The following is a 22,500-nucleotide window of genomic DNA, read 5'->3' as shown; positions in this document are numbered from 1 at the left end:
TGTTAAATAAGTAGTACCATGGGGAACCTAAATATCAATAATAAAATCCATTGCCATTCCATTTCCAGAAGTCGTGGCACACGATCTAGGATTTTATGAAATTTCACACAAAAAAAGTGTATGCAGGTCCCTTTAGTCATAATTTTTATAGTAATCATAAACCCATACATTAGAGAACAAATGTGAGGACGCCGAAATGGAATGAGTTAAAAAATACATTGGCTTATAAAGCATCATCACCGAATCAGTTAAACAAAATAATCTCACAGAATAGTGTTCCAGGATGACCAAACGAGTCCAGCGAGTACTAAATAAAGAAACACTCACACACCAAGAACGATTCTGTTTGTTTGTTTCTGTCCAACGAAAATAGTTGCCAAAAAGCAGGTCCCTCTGGACCCTCTGCTGTCCTGTCCATGTCATCTGCAGAGGAAGGGACTGAGGCTGGAGCAGCTCAAATGTCCTGTCCCCGCACAGAGTCCCATGTTTTATTCAAACAGACAAGAGTTGAATTGATCAGACTCTGCATAGGAAGGCCTAAGCCCTATCTTGCATTCGTAAAGCGAATCAGGGAGAATAAGATGGATGTTTCTCTAAAAAGTTAAAGACCATCCCGACAAGCAACAACCTTACGTCTTAACATACCTGATGTGATGCTAAGCCGTGTCCTCCTCCTCCCCGCCTCAGTTAATTAGTCAACCGACCCCAGCAGATATTCTTAAAGAAAAACCGTGCTGTATATTTTCAATGTTGTTGGTGTTTGTTCTTCAGCACAAAACAAGCAATGATGCAGAGAGACACGTTCAAATGTGAACACTGGCTTCTGTTCAATGACTACAGCTACATTGGTTTGTGTTTGTGACGCAATGGGAATCTGCATGCATGCGCGCATGTCATTGTGTGTGCATGTGTGTGTGTGTGTGTGTGTGTGTGTGTGTGTGTGTGTGTGTGTGTGTCTGTGTAAACTGTGGATTTCAGGTGGTCCTCTTGGCCCAGGCCAAGTCGTCTGAGGGGTAGTTACACCAGCCTGGGACAGCAGACACCACAACATCCCATAATACGTGGAAGGTAGCGGGGAGAAGACACAGGTGATAGATAGAAGGGTCAAAACAAGGAGGAGGAGTCGATAAGAGCAGTGGTGTAAAGTAACATTCATATTTTGTTACTTTTCGTTTTTTATCTGCACTTTTTTCTTCACTACATACACATTATTTTTGCAAAATACCTTTGCATTGTCACTCGCTACAAAATACAATCTCAAAAGAATTGTTTTAATGTGCTAATAGATTATACTCACAGACTTCTCTACTTTTGAGTGCATTGCGTATGCGTGTGAATTGCTGCTGATCTAACTGACAAGTTGGCCAATGTAATATTTGCTATAATTTCATGTCCGTTATCGACAGCAAAAGCAGAAGTTTGAATGCATCCGGCTCATCCAGTAGTGGTAGTGCTGCTAGTGGACGACTACACCCGGGACCACAGTCTTCACCTATATATGTACTACCTCAAGTACATTTTACTTGAGGTACGCTATGACTTTAACTCAACTTATTTCCTTATGGATGATTTTAACTTTACAAAAGTCACTTTCACCTAAGACATCTAAACTTTTCCTCAAGTATGACTCTCTAGTACTTTATACACTGCTGGATAAGAGGAGTCAAGTTAAGACTAGAAGGATGTGAAGATGACAAGGATGAGTCGAATGAGGCAAGTAGGCAGGAAGAGAAGGATGAAAACAGGGAAGAAGAAAACACTCTACAACAATATGTAAAGGATTACGATGAGCGCATATCAGCACGTTATGATCCATTCATAAAGGTGTATTGCTTATAAACCCTAAAATAATTGAATGCCATTGCCGGGATTAAATGCATATAAAATATAACGCAGGCACACACAGACAAGATTCCAAAAATAATAACCAATTTTAAAACACATAGAAGGCAAATATTTGAAAACAATGTGTTTTCTATTGAGTGGTGTGTAGACCAGATGCTCCAAGGCCGGTCAGTGCTACAGCATATCTCTCTCATTTACTCAGACCAGTAGTTGTGCTGCACTAATTTATCCAGCTCAGTCCCTCTTCTTCCCTCGTTCCATTTCTTCTAAATTCTACTTCTTTCCTACATTATCACACACACACACACACACACACACCTTCACTCCTTCCTCACCCCATCATGAACAAGCTAACGTCGGTCCCGAAAGAGAGCTCCATGTCCCAGGAGTCATCCTTAGCCCTAGCAGTATCGAAGGCAAATGCAATGGGAGACGCACACTCACATCTGCCCCCACACACACAACCCGTGGCACACACACACACACACGCACACACACACACACACACACACACACACGCACACACACACACACACACACACACACACACACAGACACAATCCTTCGGGAGCTGGCTTTGCAACCCAGAGCTCATAATAGCTGTGAGTGTATGTAAATGTGCGTGCGCATAATGCTTTAGGTGCTCTACATGTATGCATGAGTCATAGGAGACCATCGTCTCCTACACCAGTACATTTATGTGTACACATGTAACATGGAGATTCACAGAGCGTACGAGTGCACGCTAGTGAACCCGACGATATGCACAACAATGTGTTGCGTGCGTTGCGGCTGTAAAAACAGTGTGTGTGTGTGCAACCCCACGGACGACTGCTGAAACAAATGAGACAAAGCCTAATTTAACCGTGCACATTTCTCCATGCACGACACGTGCGCATGTCAAAAATAAACAGCAACATATCTACAAGCCACATGTGCAAGCAAATATTAAACCTCCAAAACATGCTCTGTATGTATGTAGGCGTCGACCGTCTGGCGCACCCCAGCACAGATACACAGGACGTGTTTGCATAGCCTGTGTGCTACAGCTGCAGGGTTTGTGTCTTTTAAAATGTGTATTGTGTAAATGTGTGTGTGTGTGTGTGTGTGTGTGTGTGTGTGTGTGTCTCTGTGTATGTGTGTCTGTATGTGTCTGTATGTGTGTGTGCGTGTGTGTGCGTGTGTGTGTGTGTGTGTGTGTGTGTGTGTGTGTGTGCGTGTGTGTGTGTGTGTGTCCCTCCAACGACCCAGTCCCTGCTGGAGGACGGCGGAGCAGCCGGCCTCCAAGTCCGGCCCCCCACCTTCTGGCACATAGCCTCCATCTTCCTGCTCGGCCCTGCTCCCGCCAGCTTCCCTTCAGTCCCCTCACCTCCTCTGCCTCCCTCCACTACTCTTCCTCACTAAACCTTCCCCTTGCTCTTCTCCCCTCCTGTCCACACTAGTCCACCTCATACTCCTCTTCCGCCTTTGGTCCCCCTCCTCATCCTCTACCTTTGTCTCTGCACCTCCTCCTCCTCCTCCTCCTCCTCACCTTCCTCTGCCCACCTCTCTCCATCTCCCCCTCCTCCCCTATCTTCCTCACCCTTGTCTACCTCCATACCTCTTCCTCATCATACTACATCTCCCCTCCTCCTCCTCCTCCTCCTCCTCCTCTACCACCACCCCCCCCCCCCCCCCCCCCCCCTCCCCCTTCACCACCCTCGGCACCTCCAGTTTAAACACACACACACACACACACACACACACACGCACGCACACACGCACACACACACACACACACACACACACACAGACACACACACAAACCAAGAATGTTAAGTCCTATTTGTTGGAATAGACAGCAGGTTAACATTAAATATACATGGGGATTGTCAGTCGGTGGCGAATACAAAGGCAGCCAGGCGGGCCCCCAGTGGGACACGGTCCCGGGCCCCGGCAGGGTGGGAGAGCAGGAGGGGAAGATGGGGGAGGGAGAGGCTTGCTCTGGTCCCGTGTGGCAGACACCCCCTCACACACTGCAGCCAGCCCTGCACTGGTTCAATCATGCGTGTGTGTGTGTGTGTGTGTAGATACTATGTGACTGTAGAGTATGTACATAGGCAGGCTACACAGAAAAAAAAGATATATACATATAGAGACAAAATGTCTTCCTCGGTCACGCACAAGCACATCCACACACACACACACACACACACACACACACACACATACACACACAATGCGGCGGGAGTAAAAAAAACACTTTTGCGGAGAAGAATGCCAGGGTTTACAGATGCACATGGACGCACACACGCACACACTGGCCTCCGTAGGGGCAGAGGGTGAAGCGAGGGGGGATCCCTGGTGGAGCTTCTCCTCTCCCTCCCTCCCTCACCCAGACGCACGCTGAATACTCAATGCGGAGCCATTAGCCAGGCCTAATGTCTCCAAAGACTCCTACTGCCGTGCACACGCACAAGCATACCTAAACACACGCATTGGCCGCACACATAAACACGTTCTCACTCATGAGAACGTGTTTTATGAATAAAGATTTAGCCAAGTCTGCCATTTTGTTCAAATCAGCCGACACTGGTCATTGGGATGGCTCCAGGAACACCAGTGCGAGTTAAGATGGCTGCTGTTAAATGATGACCCAGTCACAACTCTGGCCTCGACGCACTACTGAGTTAATGAAGCCCCCACAATACAAAAACGCTACTACTGCCGAGTACTGCAAGGATATTCCAGTGCTTTCAAGTGAGATCCTCTATTTTTCAACTTGTTAAAAAACCCTTAGAAATAAATAGGGGTAATGTTGTAGCAGAGGTGCTTCATTCAATTAAACTCGATTACTAAACTTAATGTAGATTCACACCTTCACCACCTTGTATTGGTTCAGGCACTTCGAGGACATCGCCGTGTTGTGAAAAACATTACTGAAGGTTGGTGGTCACAATATTAACTCATGCCCATAAACCTCTGTGTCCTTATCATGGGCATACATGTGCCCAAGCTTTGTTACTATTGTCCACTTGTTAAATATTGGCAAAACGATGTAATTCCCCCCACCACCAAATGCACAGATCAGTGGAGTTAGGCAGAGAAAGGCTGGCAACAAGGAAGTTGACCTTGTCATTTTCCTGATCGGTAGCTACAAACTAGCCTGATTGTTGTTTCTTTTGCATCGGCTTGAACATAAGGCACTCGTAGAATTTAGTTTTTTTTAATAAGAAGATTGGAGTAACAGAAAGTTATTATCAAAGTAATAATAAGTAATTACGTTGATAATTACTTTTTTCTATTTTTCATCAATATTGCCAACCTCTCCTTTAAACACAACGGATGTGATCCAGCTGACCAGGCCTCACCTGTGGTGATGCAGAAGCAGGTCTCACCTGTGGTGATGCAGAAGCAGGTCTCACCTGTGGTGATGCAGAAGCAGGCCTCACCTGTGGTGATGCAGAAGCAGGCCTCACCTGTGGTGACGCAGTAGGTCTCATCTGTGGTGATACAGAAGCAGGTCTCACCTGTGGTGACGCAGAAGCAGGCCTCACCTGTGGTGATGCATTAGTAGTGTCTCGTGCGGCGAGACGCGGCGGATGCGGTGGTGTTTCCACGGCAACAGCAGGTTCCAGTCCTGCGGCAGCGAGACCCAGCGAAGGGAGGCCAAAGTAGGAGTGGCTCCACGTGTGGGATCTGATTGGTCAGCGTCACGAAGACGGCCAGGGCGAACACGTAGCACTCCCACTGGGGTAGGTCGCGGCCAGGGCGTCTGAGAGGAGCAGGCGGGGAGAGAAGGGAACCTTGCCGGGTGAATGTCTGAATCATCCACCATCACAGGCATGGGAGCGACAGGCTGGTTATTACAAAGGAACACGGATGCACTGGCAGGGCGCTTTGTCACGAACACGGCTTTACCATTCCCTCCACCCCGCCCCGTTGTTCAGCAGTGACCTGTTGAACCGAGCGAGACTCCACACATGACAGGTGGAGGAGACGGCTCAAAGGTGCACAGCCACCTCCCTCCCCTACCTCTCCTCGCTGCGTGTGAGATGACAGGCGTAGATGTCACCAGCCATTACGAGACCCTGTGTCTATTCCGAGAGCAAGACTGAGACCGGGGGAGAGGGAGACAGAGCGAGAGAAAAAGAGAGAGAGAGAGACCTTGACTCTGCAGTTGAAGAACATGACAGGTGTCAATGTCAAGTCGCCTTTCAGTACTCCCAGGCCTCTGTTCTCTGAATAACAAAAACGCAGGACTAAATATTAAGTCTTTCCACCTCCCCTGAACTTCTTCCAGTTGAATATGTTGTCCATCTCTATCCAGGTAGCATTCTCTCTGCTTGTCTTGTGACTCATCTCATACATATAATAATGTTGTGACCTCTAAATTGATTAGGATACTTGGGCTGGAGTGTATTTGTGTGTACTTTGGTATCATTATTCAAATAGAAACTTTATTTAAATCGAATTCCAGTTCTATCTGCAATCTGTTCAGTCTTGGATCTTCGCTCTTTCTCGTCGACAGCCTTCACCTTCGTTCCTACCCTGCCCCCAGCCCAACGTCTGACCACCATTAAAGGCTCCTCCTCCCAAACTGATTGGACCAATTGGAGGGGCCCATGCCAGGTAAAGATCAGGTTAAGGGTAAAGATCAGGCCACATACCAGTAACCTTGCGTGCATGCGGTCACGCGTGCGTGCGTGCGTGCGTGTATGTGTGTATGTGTGTGTGTGTGTGTGTGCTAAACCGAGGGAGGTTCAGCAATGTCATCCTCTCCCGTCCAACCCCACCGATTTCATTCCTGACCTCACCTCAAAGCCCCCTCCTTCAGGAGGAGCTGCCAGCCTCCCCGCCACCGCCTGACGTGGACAGCATCAGTTTCTGTGCAGTTCTCCTTCAGCTCCTCATTCCTCTCATCCAGTTACCGTCGTGTCAGGAGCTCTGACATACACCTTGTCCTCGTGGGATCAGTTCATTGTCAATGTATGGCAAACCACTGGCCATCAACAATCCAGTCATGATGTGAATCAATTAAATGTATCCATGTGTATATATTTTTTATATTAATCGAGGTGGTTCGTTTTCACTAAAATCCAACAGTTCAGATATTCATTTGGTGTGGGTGTGAGTGTGTGTGTGTGAGTGTGCGTGTGTGTGTGTGTGTGTGTGTGTGTATAGGTGAGGAACCTGGAGGCCATGTGGGCCAGGGGCAGTATGGGGATCATACAGTTGTCGCCGTCAGTTTCGATGAAGTGGTGGCGGGTGACGGCCGAGGGGTCGATGTGGTGCTCCCTGAACGGACGGATAAACGCCCGGCCGCAGAGAACAAGGACAAAGACCAAGGTCACTCCATACAAATGGTAAACAGTGAGTTCCTGTTTTGTCTACATTTTTTAAAAGGGCCTGCTTGGCTGGAACGACACACACTGGGTTCACGGCTTTAATTGTGTCGGAGAGAGGAGTTGAATTCAGTTAAATCACTGTACACTAAATAAACGTCATGGTGCAATTATGTGCAAAGGAGAGGGATTATTTAGGTATATTGCTGTTGAACTACATGTACAACACACACACACACATCTTGAATGATAAAGGGGGTAGGATACGGGTCATCTGTTTAAGATAAGGAGGGTTTAGTACTCTTACAGCAGACAGTTCAGCGAGTTGGGTGGTATCGGCGTGCGGATGGGGATTTCTTCTATGCAGGTCAGGGGAGGCTAAACAGAGCGACTGAAATAAAAGGTTTGAAAGCACCGGAACTGGGAATCACCAAGTCATATTTTTTAGACAAATATTTAGGTATTCACAGTGTATCTATGGATACTTATTCATTATGATGATTTGTTGTGAGTGTATAAGCACTTGAATGTGAACTGTATGCTTCCTACAGTGGGAACAAAAACTCTCAACTCCCTCATTTGCGTTGTTTTACACATAGTTTAATTAAAAAGAAACTGGCAACACAAAATGTTGTTTGTGTTTTTTTAATGAACCAACATCAATATGCCTGTAAGAGAAAATGCACCAACCCCAAAGTGTACCTTCAGTTAACCACACACACACACACACACACACACACATACACACACACACACACACACACACACGTTCTGCCCCAAAGCGCTTCTGCCCCAGCATCCTAATAACCCACAAAACAGCAGTGGGCTGTAAAACACACACACACACACACGCACACACACACACACACACACACACACACACACACACACGCACACGCAGACGCACACACACACACACAGACCAAACCACAGATGACCCAAAGACACCGCACGCAAACTGCAAAAGCAGGGGCCTCACAGTGTGCACATGCACATGCAAACGTGCACGCCCACAGCACCTGTGCTGCACAGAGGCAGACACCTGTCTGCGAGAACACAGGGGTCTCAAATGAAAGACAGAATCTTCTAAGCATGAAGACAAAGACACACACACACACACACACACACACACACACACAAAAGGTACAGAATAAAGATAATTTATTTCCTGCTGTCTTAAAGGCGAGAAAGAAGTCTGCATGTTCATTACCATAGTGTGCATTTTTGTATCCATCTACGTATGTGCACATGTGTGCGTGTTTGTGTGTGCAAGCCTCTCGGCATCTGCGTGAAAGGTCATTATCGGCGTGTCGGCAGGGCCCGGAGCCAATCACGCGTGTCCATCTGCGTCCGGCCATTGCTAGGCGCAGCGGGGACCAGAGGCGACTTATCTACTGATATGTTCACAATTATCCGGGCCCACCTTTGGTCCTTCTGCCATCTCCTCTCCCTGCTATCCATTCTCCTCCTCCTCCTCCTCAACCCCCACACACACCCAAACTCCTCCTCATTTCGCCTCCTTTCCACCATCTCTTCCTTCCATCTCCTGCCCTCCCACCTCACCCCACCCTACTCAGGTGGATGAAAGCGCGCCTGAGAGACAGAGGTTGCGCCGTGCCGGGACCCCCCGCCGGGTGCCGTCCCGGCGGAGGCGGGGGGGAAGCGCTCTTCTAATCCCACGCGCCGTTTACCACCAGCCCACCTCTAATCCACCGCCACCGCTAATCACAGACCGGCCCCCCGACCCCCCAGCCACCGCCCCGACACCCTCTCCCACTTGGGCTTTCTTCTGCATACCCGCCACACCACCGCACACACACGCACATACGTGCAAAACACACGCCCGCGAACACACACACACACACACACACACACACACACACACACACACACACACACACACACACACACACAGGCACACGTGACCACGTGTTCACTTTAATTAATTAAGTGTGAGCAACTAGTGACATCATAATCACACTGGTAGAAGGGTTGGTCAACCGAAGAGCATTAAAGTACTGTAGTATTTAAGAAAGCATCCAGCAACCATCAATTCAAGACCAGAGATGTATAGTAACAAAGTCACTACTGTACTTAAGTACTAAAATGCTGAATCTGTACTTTACTGGAGTATTATTTTTTTTCTCCTACTTCCACTTTTACTTCACTACATATTTTTGATTTTTGAGTTTAATACTTTTACTCCAATACATTTTTCATGTGCTGAATCATTACTTGTTACAATTATAAAAATGTTATCCCATTGATTTCTGTTGGAAGACTCATTTCTCGTTGGCCGGAAACGGAAAGGGGGGCTGTTTACATTTGGTTGTGGTCTTTTCTTTCGGTTCTCCATCTCAACAGTAGGGCTAGAACCGAACGAAAAGACTACAACCAAACGTAAACAGCCCCCCTTTCCAGCCGGTCAACGAGCAATGTGTCTTCCAACAGAAATCAATGGGATTTACAAAATACTAAAATACTAAACTAAAATAGCAATCAAACACGACAGAAACTGTATTTCGCAACGATACTTGATTTGGAACATCAACAAACACCACTAACCACTGAGTTGCACATTTCTGAAAACAAACGTTTAGGGTTGTTTTAAGGACACGTCGCCAGCCATTCTGAAGCAGGCAGGGCGATTCTAAATGAGCCAAATACGCGAGACAGGACCAATAGTCAAAATGTCGGTGTCAACCATTCTATTTCAACCAGACAAACCAGAAAGGGGGCTCAATGTTCAAAATACCAGAATTGTCCTTTAACTTTAATTGTCCTTTAATTGTCCTTTAACTTACCCATGTCCTTTAACTTACCCCTTTGAGATGTTTTAGTTGTTTGTTTTTCCATAAACACTTGTATGTGGCCTTTGACAGCTTTAAGACAGCTCTGTATGTATTCCTGTCCTTGTACTGCTGCTACAGCCAAAGGAATTGTGTGTCCTTCAGTTTAAATATTTGAGATAATATAAACAATATGATATTCAAACTTTTGACTGCTTTCTTTAATATAAACATAACACAATACTTTTACTTTCAGTACTTGAGTAGTACATTTTAAAATAAACTACTTGCAATACTAAGTACAAAACATTTTGAATACTTTAGTACTTCCACTTAAGTGGGGTGTTTAAAGAACACTTCTACTTTTACTCAAGTCACTTTTTTGATACAGTTTTTGTACTTTTACTTAAGTCTGGGTCTCTAGTACTTTATACATCTATGTTCAAGACACTGCTGCCTTACTGCCTTGCCCAAGGTGTGTAGCACTCCTCAACCTGACACATGTACACACTTTGATTTTACATTCCCTAGCTGTGGCAGGAATTAGGGCGTTATAATAGCCGCCAAAATGGTCGCGTTTTAATACTGTGGTGATTATATAAACGCCAAACTATCAATGCTGGAGATGGCGTTTATAGTTTACAAAAGAAAGAACAAAAAAAAAAAAGCTGAAAAGACACATTCACAAAGCACACCAGTGTGTTTCCACCATGTGCACACAGCCACACACACATACATAGAAATGACAAAAAGACACAGTGATGTTGTGATGTTGCGTCCCTTGTATCTCAGCACAGTGGTCCAACCTCAGGTGTCCGCGGTCCCGGTCTACTTTGATATTCAAATTGACATCCAGCGCCAGCCTTGAAACGCATTGCACACAATCACCTACACACACACGCACACACATACACACACACACATAATCACCTAAACACACACACACACACACACACACACACACACACACATACGCTCTTATTTTGGCGGCGGCCTGGTGAGGGCCCTCTCTTTTTGCTGATGGTTGGTTCTCCTCCTCCAGCGAGGACCTCTATTAGAGGCGTCCTACGGAGCCCGGCCGCCATGCAAATAGACGGCCACTGCTGTGCCTTTGGTCTCGCTAACAGCACCAATAAACCCAGCGGCAGACCGTCAAAACCCCCAAATAAATAAACATATAAAGAGAGGAAGAAAGAAAGAAAGGAATAGACATTCAACCAGGAGACACCCACGTGTACAAGCATGCGCGCGTGCAGGCACACTGGCACAGGCACAAGCACGGACACACACACACACACACACACACACACACACACACACACGTACACACACGCACACACACACACACACACACACACCATGTCTCACGATAAGACAGCAAAATGTGACTGTTTAATAACATGAAGGGAATTACGTCGAGACATCATTAAGGGATATTGAAACACAAAGAGATAGCAGCAAAGTACTGTTCACGGTTGAGGGAGAGTACATAGCCCCCACTCTCTAAGGGGGGGGGGGACACGAATGAATTTCAATGGGGCCATCCATTATTAACAGTGATCTGTAATTACAGGAACTTGGGATTTCAACATGCACAACAGACACTCTTGTCTGGCTATTCTACAAATAATGAATGATATTGTAATGTATGCATGTATGTATTTCTTCATTGAGTTGCAGGTGTTTGAGGTCACACAAATAATTGAATGATTTCAATACACACACACACACACACACACACACACACACACACACACACAATAACACAAAGTAAAGGCACCACCGCACATACTGTTCTCCCATCCAATTAATCAACACAAAGTTCACACTAAAACAATCTGCATATGGCACCTGAGCACTCAATTTAATTGGCTGAAACGAGGCTAACCTTTCCTCTAATTGGCTGTGAGCACTGTTGTGTAATTCAGTGTGCATTAAGGTGCCCTTTATGTTTAGGACCCTCCAAGAGTTGAGTTTACATACAGGCATATGTGGAAATGAATCTTAGAGCATCCACTTGAAATTCCTCTTTTTTATTTTTGTTTGCTTGGCCTTAAACACTGATATTAAGAAAGTAACTGCTAACATATATCTGTGTGTGTGTGTGTGTGTGTGTGTGTGTGTGTGTGTGTGTGTGTGTGTGTGGGACAGGTGCAAGACATAGTCCTTTGGGAGTGGTTGACATTTAGCTCCACCATTGGGCGGCGGCTAAAAAGGGTGGGTGGCATCACTGGAGAAGCAATGGTAATTCACAGAGCAGTGTGTGTGTGTGTGTGTGTGTGTGTGTGTGTGTGCGCGTGTGCGTGCCTGCTTGCGTGTGTGTGTGTGTGTGTGTGTGTGTCTGCTTACCTTGCCAATTACAGGGATGTCCACAGACCCCCAGGTGTCTGCCCCCCCCAGACGTAAAGTCGGCCGTCACGAGGACTGATAAGAGGACGAGGGGTAACATTGAGAGAGAAAACTTGGAAGCCCTAATTTTTTCCATTGGTCAGTCAATCTCCATGCAGCTATAGTTAATTTACCTATAAAGCAACAAATCTGTGTGTGTGTGTGTGTGTGTGTGTGTGTGTGTGTGTGTGTCCTCTACATATCTCTAGAACCGTTCATTTGATCTACCTCACACTGGCCGTGTGTCGCCGGGTACCCCGCTGTGCTTGGATGCTGAATATACTACCGCTCTATCACTCTCACCATAATGAGAGGAGCCTCTGTATGCCTGTATGTCCTTCCGGTTGCTCAACAACTGTTCACTCAATCGCCTTCACACTTGCCGGGCGTACGGGAACCCAAGGAAGTGCAGTCGGGCGGTGTGAAGTTGTTTGAATGAACGGCTCCCGGGAACGCTGGAAGGAACCCAATACGAGAGGCCAGGCGATGGGCCCGTTCCCCTACAGCAGGGTTTCTCAACGGGGGCGGCAGCGCCCCCTGGGGGGCGTTCGTAGAACCTAGGGGGGCGCTGGGAACGAACACGGGGGCAACTTTGCTTGTGTAGTGGTCATTATTTTGAACTTTTTAAACATGGTTTTCAAATATTTTCGGTGCAAAAATAGGATAACTGAAATAAAAAAGCATATCTTCATATGGGTTTCTAACCCTTCTATCGTCTCATCTACTTTTTACTTTATGCTCAGTGCCGTCATGATCGCCATAGTAACGCCGATAAACAAATCCACCTCATCGCAGCAGCGTGGTGCTTTCTGAAACTATTTCGCCCCCCCCCCCCCCTGACTTCCATGCAAAGCAAGCGGTGGATGGGGCATTACACTAAGCAACATGAATCTCATCCATATTACATATTACATTAGACCAAACACCAACAAACTGAAGGAGGTGCGTCCCCCTCCGATCCACTGGTACCTGCTAGACCTCTCCACATGGAGAAGAGGTAAGACTGTCAAGGTTTCAGAACGTGCTTCAGTTAAGAAGGACAGAATCACCCCCGGACACTTTGAACGCGTTGTCAGCCATGGGTCTTACTTCATCTACACTCTCTGAGAGATAAGAGACAGCAGAGAGAGAGGTCGTGTTTCCCGAAGCTCCGCTAGACAGTGGCAAAAAGTACTTAATTCATCGTTCAGGTCTACTTTATTTTACTTTATTTCATGATCATAATACTTAAGAATATATAGTTTGTTTCCGTCAACCTCAATTGCTCGATTCAACAATACTTTTTGGCACTTTGACTACCGGATCAGACCGCAGCAAAAGCCTTGGACTTTCCTATCGCCAACATGCCTCTGTACTCGGATGTCTCAGGCACAGAGACTGGGAAATGCACAGACTGCACCAAACTGCAACAGACAGTGGCTTTATTTGAAACGAGGCTAGCAGCATTAGAAAAATGCAAAGGACTTCTCCAGGATACAGTGCCGATGGGTGAGTTTGCTGAGCTAGCTCAGACAAATCCACAACAGGATGATCAAAGCTATACTGTATCCTTCCCGAAGCTGGACAAGAGAGAGACAATTCCAACTGCCTCTCATTGGCACAGAGTCGGCGCTAAGCCCAAACAACATTCCAAAGTGAATCAACAAGTTCACTCAACGCCAAATGCTAAGCTTCCCAAAGCTAAAATCAGCCGGATTAGCCAATCGCTGAAGTTTACCATGCCGATGAAGAACCGGTTCCTGCCACTCCAGGAGTCCACGAACGCGCCTGCCACCCATGCACCCCTAAGCCCCAAGATGCGTCCAAACGGATGGTGTGGACAAAGACCGACCATGACCCTGTCGCCAGAGAGGCCAGCTGCGCATGCATCTGCCACCCGTGCACCCCTGAGCCCCAGGATGCGTCCGGACGGACGGTGGGGACAGAGACGGAACAAGAACCAGTCACCACGGAGTCGAGCTGTGCATGCGTCTGCGACCGCCACTTCAAGCCAACAAGGGCCCATCTCACAGAAAGCAGATGAACCAGACACTCTGATTGTAGGAGACTCAACCATAAAGGATATAACCGGTAAGAAGATCAAAACATGCTACTTCCCAGATGTGATGGTTAGTGATGTCAACCAGAAACTAGCCACAATTATACTGGAAAACCCCAAAATCTCACAGATTATTGTGCATGCGGGACTTAATGATATTCGAAAAGAACAGTCAGAACTTCTGAAGAGGGATTTCACTGAACTATTGGACACACTGGACAAATTACACGTTAGGTTATTCATCAGTGGACCCATACCAGCCGTTGACAGGGGAATAAACTGATTCAGTCGTCTACTTGCACTGAATACATGGCTTTCAAGAGTCTGCAATGAAAGAGGAAGGGGCTTTATTGACAATTTCAACTTGTTCTGGGGGCGCAAATATCTTTTCAGAGCAGATGGCCTACACCCAAACAGGTTAGGCTCAAAACTGTTAAGGGACAATCTTCTCTTCTCACTCTCCCACCATGAGAAGAAGCGAGACTACAGCCTCCCCCACACATCTACTGTCCCACTATCTGACACACAGATAGCAGACAGACCACAGACCTTGAAGAGAGACAACAGCCTGCCCGACACCATCGACACCATGCCTCCCCCCTTTGCTGATGCTGGCTTGGCGAGGAACGGCCACCCCCCTCCTCTGCACTCCCCCAGCGACGATGACCTCCAGCACTCACCCATCGATGATGACCTCCAGCTGTCCCCCATTGATGATGACCACCAGCCTCATCTCCCCCATAGCCACAACGACAACTCCAGTTCCACTGTCTCCTCCCTTTATGATTTTCCAGATGAATTTAAGAAACTGAGAAATGTTGGCATCAAACTTGCATCTGCGTCAATGATACCATCCCCATGTCATGACCACAGTCTGATAACAGCCAAGCGGAGGGCGCCCCAGCCCCCCCCTCCCTGTACTGATAGTAGTCCTGATTATTACTGAGACAAAAAAGGGTTCAGCCGTAGACACAGCACAAAGGAAGTTTTGCATAATCTGTTGAACCCAAGGTTGCCTACATCAAAACATGGCAACTTTTGCATTCCTGCTGTAATCACTAAGAGAGTAAACAAAGGGAAACTTAGATGCACTGCTAACCTCTCAAATCTCATACCTATTCCCTCCAAACCAAAATCAACCTTAAAGCCTATCAATAACACCATCAGGATGGGTCTACTTAATGTTAGGTCTCTTAATAACAAATCTTTTTTAGTTAATGATTTTATTACCACTGCTCAACTGGATTTTATGTTTTTAACTGAAACATGGCTAGAACAAAATAACAGTGCAACCGTTCTGATAGAGACAGCTCCTCCCAACTATAACTTTTTTGATGTATGTAGATCTGGAAAAAGAGGTGGAGGGGTTGCTGCTATATTTAAAAATGTATTTCAGGGGAAACAGATGCTATTTGGTGATTTTCCATCATTCGAATACCTTTGTGCTGTATTGAAATGTTCCCCCAGAGTTCTCCTATTAATTATTTACAGGCCACCCACATACGCTGCAAATTTCTTCGATGACTTTACAGAATTATTGTCTAGCATCTCCACAGACTTTGACTGTCTAGTTATAACTGGTGACTTCAATTTTCATACTGATGATTTTAATGATAAGTGTGCAAAAAAACTTTTTACCATTTTGGACACATTTGAAATGTCTCAACATGTGAAAGAGGCTACTCATTGTAATGGGCACACTCTAGACCTGGTTATCACAAAGGGTCTAAATGTTTCAGATCTCTCTGTGACTGATCCTTCACTGTCTGACCATTTCTGTGTTTTCTTTAATATATCTTTTATTCCCGACATACAGACAAAATCAAATACTGTCAAAAAACGGTATATCAATGAACATTCTAATGTACTTTTTAAAAAGGCCATCTCCTTGCTTCCACCTCTCAACCCATGTTCTGCTGATGATCTTTTAGAAAACTTTAATTTGAAAATTTTGAAAGTCATAGATGTCATTGCACCTTATAAGGTTAAAACGATTTCTGGAAAGCAAAAGGCACCTTGGAGAAAAGCTGCTTTTGTAACAGCCCAGAAAAAAGAATGCAGGAAGGCTGAACGCATATGGCGTAAAACAAAACTTCATATACACCATGACATCTATAAAGAGAGCCTCCGTGCTTACAATTTAGACTTAAAAAGTGCTAGAGAAACATTTTTCTCCAATATCATTAAAACCAATACTAATAATGCCAAAACCCTATTTGCAACTGTTGACAGACTGACCAAGCCCCCAACACAAATTCCACCTGACCTTCATTCCACTCAGAAATGCAATGAGTTTGCAGCATTTTATACTGATAAAATTGAAGGCATCAGACGCGCCATCAATGTCTCCACTTTAAACAAAAATGCTGGACTACCACCATATTCAGGCAAAAGTAACGTGGCAATGACATGCTTTAATGTCACAGACTCTAAAACTCTTGTGGAAACTGTGACACAACTGAAGCCATCCACCTGTTGCCTTGATACTTTACCTACCAACCACTTTAAGAATGTTTTTGACTGCCTAGCAATAGACATATTGCAAATAGTTAACAACTCTCTCCAATCAGGCACTTTCCCAAAAGGCTTAAAAACTGCAGTTATCAAACCCCTTTTAAAAAAGCGGAGCCTAGATGCCTCTGTTATTAACAACTACAGACCAATATCAAATCTACCCTTCATAAGTAAAATCATTGAGAAAATTGTCCTCCAGCAACTTAGTGACTTCCTGGCATCAACTGGTTGCTATGACACCTTCCAATCCGGATTTCGACCCCTTCACAGCACTGAGACCGCCCTTATTAAAGTTGTAAACGACATCCGTCTTAACACAGACTCTGGCAAAATCTCAATACTAATGCTACTAGACCTCAGTGCTGCATTCGACACTGTAGACCATACAATACTTTTGGACAGATTAGAAAACTGGGTGGGGCTTTCAGGCACAGTTTTAAATTGGTTTAGGTCCTACCTACAAAATAGGAACTACTTTGTTTCCATTGGCGACTTTGTTTCAGAATCAACAAACGTGACATGTGGAGTCCCACAAGGTTCGATCTTAGGACCCTCTCTATTCAACATCTACATGCTCCCACTAGGGCAAATCATGCAAAATAACAATATTGACCATCACTGCTATGCTGATGACACGCAAATCTATGTATCTCTATCACCAAATGACTATCAGCCCATAGATCTGTTGTGCCAGTGCATTGAGCAAGTCAAAGACTGGATGTGCCAAAATTTCCTTCAACTAAATGAGGACAAAACCGAGATAATTGTATTTGGTGCTAAAACCGAAAGGCTTAAAGTTACCCAACACCTTCACTCTCTGTCCTTGAAAACCTCAATCAAAGCCAGAAATCTAGGGGTTATTATGGATTCAGATTTACATTTCGACAGTCACATCAAATCAGTTACAAAATCGGCATATTATCACCTTAAAAACGTAGCAAAACTTAGAGGGCTCATGTCTACCGAAGACTTACAAACACTTGTACATGCCTTTATCACTAGCAAGCTTGATTACTGCAATGGTCTCCTTACAGGTCTCCCAAAAAAACCTCTAAGGCAACTACAGCTTGTTCAGAATGCTGCTGCTAGAGTTCTAACAAAGACCAAAAAATGTGAACATATTACACCAATTCTCAAATCATTACATTGGCTCCCTGTATGTCAGAGAATTGATTTTAAAATCATGTTGCTAACCTACAAATCCCTACATGGTTTAGGGCCAAAATATTTAACTGATATGCTTCCACTACATAAGTCTTCTAGACCACTAAGATCCTCTGAGACCAATCTGTTAATTATCCCCAGAGTCAACACGAAACATGGGGAAGCAGGATTTAGTTACTATGCAACAAATAGCTGGAATAAACTCCCTGAGGATTTAAGACTTGCCCCAACTCTGACAGCTTTTAAAACAAGACTGAAGACTTTTATGTTTGCTTTAGCTTTCTGCTAAATCTTAAATCTACAATGTTTCTATTTTTATTTTTATTTTATTAGTAACTTTGCCTTTCTAAAATGCATTTTTATTAACTCTGCCTTTCTAAAATGTTGTTTTTTAACTTTGCCTTTACTTTCTATCTATTTTACTTTTTACTTATCTATTATTTTATTTTATTGTATGACAATGTTTATATGTGAAGCACTTTGAGTCTGCCTTGTGTATGAAAAGTAGCCTGATGCATCAGCCGCTTACTTCATTACATTTCATATAGCGTCTGAACACGAGCCGTAGAGATTCGTTTGCTTCCGGGAGGCGGTTGCTTCCGTTTGCTTCGACTAATCGCTGCTGCTTGGCGGTGACGTATGCTATGCGTTTATTTATTTCCGTTTATTATGTCCTGGTCATCACTAACGCCAAGCTGGCCTGCTGTTACACCCAGTATCCCTGCCTCCTTAATCTGGTCTTCTATCAGGGCAAGCAGGGGGGACACAACGATGACAATAGGGTTAGCATTAGCGTTTGGCTTGCATAATGTCTTCGCCACTAACGGGGCCAGCTGGTAAATTAAACTTTTCCCAAACCCGGTAGGAATTAGTCCAAAAACGTCTTTGCCCTCCAAAAAATTCGTCAAACATGCTTCTTGTTCTGGCTTTAAGTCTTCAATATCCGGAATAGTTTCAAGCACAGAGCGTATAGCTTCGCCGACATCCATCTCGTCAACTGTTTACCGCAGCTTGGGAACTACACCGGTATTTCAGTTTGGGCGCTTCAGTTCGACGTCATCGCCCGTCATCGCCACATCTGCTCGCTGATTGGTCCGTCCGCTCTGGTGGACGGAGCAAACCGAAACGCATTGCTAGTTCCCTGACTATATGGTTGAGGCAAATTAAATTTGCCGGAACCAGTAGGCGGCGCTAGCCTGGCTATATGAAAAGTGCTATATAAATAAAGTTGAGTTGCCTTGCCTTGCCTACATAGTAAGGCAACATAAGACGTGAATAAAGCTAACGCCGCTTAGCATGCTAATTGTAAACAATAGAACGTGCGCATTACATGTAGACCACTGCAACGTCGCTCATTACGTCTGCGAACCGATAAACACTTACTTTCATAAGGTACGCACACCAACCGGCACATACGCATTTAACATTGATGTTACAGGCGCTTAACTTGTATAGTAACAAACTACTTTAATTACTATTTGAACTTAAACGTGCTACTCGCCAACTCAGAACGAAGTGGATAAAGGCTGCACATGCGCAGCGTTGCTAGGCAACGTCACGTAAACAAAGTCTTTCGTACACATATTGAACCCAAGTTCGACAGTTCAATAACCAATAAAATAAATATATATAAATAAATATAAAATATATATTTTTTAAACAAAATCAACAATAACAATGGGGGGGGGGGGGGGGGGGGGGCGCCAGAGGATCAGGGTAAGGTAAGGGGGGCGTTTGCTCAAAAAAGGTTGAGAAACACTGCCCTACAGGCTAGTTTTGAAACAGGGATCGCACTAGTAGATGAAATGTCATGACCAGCTCAGATATTCCTTACGATTTATATTAAACATATCAATTCCTTTATGTAGATGTTCTGGTCCCAGGTACCGGCAGGACAGCACAAGGGGACGGCTCTATGGGACGTATACTTAACATTGAATTAACTAGCACAGTGGTATACAATATCATGTACACTGATCATAAGAGTTAAGTTAAGTTAACGTCCATGGCAAACAGACGGTAGACAAACGATGATGAAAAACAATGGATGGGTGCGAGGTGGTGAGGTGAGACTGACTGAGCGCCTCACAGGAGGATCCTGGAGATGTGGATGGACGAGAAGTGCAGCAGGAGGAAGGAGGAAGGAGACGAGGACCAGGGCAGAGCACAGCACCACGCTGAGCCACTCCTGCAGCCGCTTGCCTGGGGAGAGCCAGCCACACACACACACACACACACACACACACACACACACACACACACACACACACACACACACACACAAACACACACCCTTACAGAAGCTGGAGTTGTATCCATAGGGCTGTGGTGTGAATTGGCCATATGATGCTGTGTGTGTGTGTGTGTGTGTGTGTGTGTCATAATAGCTACTGGGAGAAAAAATTATCACATCTTAAAATGGCATCACAATATTAAATATTGCAGTTAAATATGACAACAAATAAATTAAGTGTCATGCGACATGAAAATTGGATTAGTGTGACATGAAAATTGGATTAGTGTACAGTATGTATAGCCAATAATGAAGTAAGTAGTGTATTGAATGTTATAAAGCAGACAAACTTCTACGAAAAATAAATTAATATATTAAAAATTTCTTTCACCTCAAAAAATACAAACGTATTTCTCTAAGAAAGAAAGAAGGAAGGCAAGAAAGATAGACAGAAGGCCAACAGACAGGGATCTGCGTTGACTGTGACAAACAAACCAAGGACGGCAGATACAAACCACATGAACATCCAGTGCAGAACAGTGCAGAGAGAGTTGTGGACAGGAGAATGAAGGACGAGGAGGAGGTGGTAGGTTGGGCGGTGGTGGGGGGCGGGATCGGTCTCCTATTAATGAACTGGGTGAGGTCCAGGAGAACAGGCCCCCATGCAGCCAAAGGTCAGAGACAACCGAGCGTACAGTATGTATATTTTGTATTAATAGTGAGTGAGTGTGTGTTAGGGTGGGTCAGAGTGTTAATATGTAATCAGTCAAGTGAGGAGGGACGCTATCTCTGGGTCCTGAGGTCATGACCTCTCGATAAGTGAATTGACAATGCTGTTTCGGCGTTGTGTGTGGGGGCATACTTTCACAGCCGCCCCCCCCCCACCCTCATCACATATACATACATCATAGCAGACGGGGAGACCCTAAGGGACATGGTGAAAACTCTTTATCAGCTGTATTAAGAAAAGACCCCAAAAAACTGAAGAGGGAGGGATGAACTAAGAGGGACAAGGACATGGAAGCATATACGGACTGAATGAGCAAACAAGAGACAAGGTTGCATCATATGTGGTTGAAGTCTCACAAATCAGACTTCAGACTAATAATCGAAAGACTGAGAGCAAATGGGTTCAACGTCCACTTTCTTCCACTTCATATTTGCACTGACCAATCACGTTGCCGGGGCTGGGCTCTGTAGGTGTGCAATTGGCTTTAAACAGCAAACACAAACTCAGCCAGAAGTAACTATATTAACCAAATAAAGTGTCGGTACCCCTACACCTCAAAGTGCCCATGTGACTTGGGAGGACACGGTTGCCATGGTGCCCTGCACCTTCACAGAGGTCTAACGCAGGACCTGCTTCACAGAGGCCCTCTCTGATGTCCCTGCTACTTTAATGTGTCAGGATTCTAATGGATCACACTCTGCATTTAGCAGCCTATCAGATATTCATGAAAACTCTATTTAAATAAAACACCTAGGACCTGCCAGTGCAGAATGTGTAACTGTGTGCGTGTGTGCGTGTGTGCATGTGTGCGCGTGTGTGTGTGTGTGTGTGTGTGTGTGTGTGTGTGTGTGTGTGTGCGTGTGTGTGTGTGTGTGTGTGCGTGTGTTTCCTTAATGTAAAGACCCAGTGTGTATATGAATACGTCTCATCATCTCTCAGGTTAGGAGATTCAAGCATTCATGAGTGATTTGAGACAGTGGTGATATATTCTATTCCCTGACCAAGGATATTGACCCTTCACCTCCTGGATGCATGCCTTTGAACTGGGAGGACCACACACCCACCCACCCACCCACCCACACTTTATCAACTACCGTCCCATTATGGTTGGATGGTGGCTGGGCTGAGATCCAGCAGTCCTACTATGTTAGAGCAGAACCTCTCGGGGACCACGTCACAGAGCCTGGCAGGGGAACGGTCAGAGGGGCGGAGTTATGCCTATATTCTACAGAAGAAAACGAGTTGCACATCGTGAATGAAGCTTTCATTGGACGACGATTTTTGTCTATTTCTACAGTAGCATGTCTATGCAGTGTTGCAGCCTATAAGGACACTTTGTGAAGTTTACCATCTCAAGTGTACTTTGTGAGACTAGGTGATGCCTTAGTCCTCAATGGCTGCTGTGATCACACTAAGATTAAGTGATTACTGCACATAGCCTGAGCCCATAATATAATATGCATTTACTTCACATA

General features: G+C 45.3%; 1 pseudogene across 1 annotated transcript in view; it reads right to left on the bottom strand.

The window, feature by feature from the left end:
- Window positions 1–974: 974 nt before the first annotated feature.
- Window positions 975–22,500, bottom strand: part of LOC311357832 — a 43,360-nt pseudogene continuing 21,834 nt past the window's right edge. The window contains exons 5-10 of the transcript in view: window positions 20,152–20,264; window positions 13,316–13,326; window positions 12,308–12,382; window positions 6,998–7,142; window positions 5,196–5,599; window positions 975–1,027 (exon numbers count right to left, since the gene is read on the bottom strand). The product of the transcript in view is annotated as an uncharacterized misc_RNA (transcript). The remainder of the gene's footprint in view (window positions 1,028–5,195; window positions 5,600–6,997; window positions 7,143–12,307; window positions 12,383–13,315; window positions 13,327–20,151; window positions 20,265–22,500) is intronic.

Source organism: Micromesistius poutassou, assembly GCF_964030765.1.
Source record: "Micromesistius poutassou genome assembly, chromosome: 13".
Taxonomy (NCBI): Eukaryota; Metazoa; Chordata; class Actinopteri; order Gadiformes; family Gadidae; genus Micromesistius; species Micromesistius poutassou.
The sequence above is the reverse complement of the archived record's forward strand: the minus strand, read 5'-3'. Positions and strand labels throughout refer to the sequence as shown.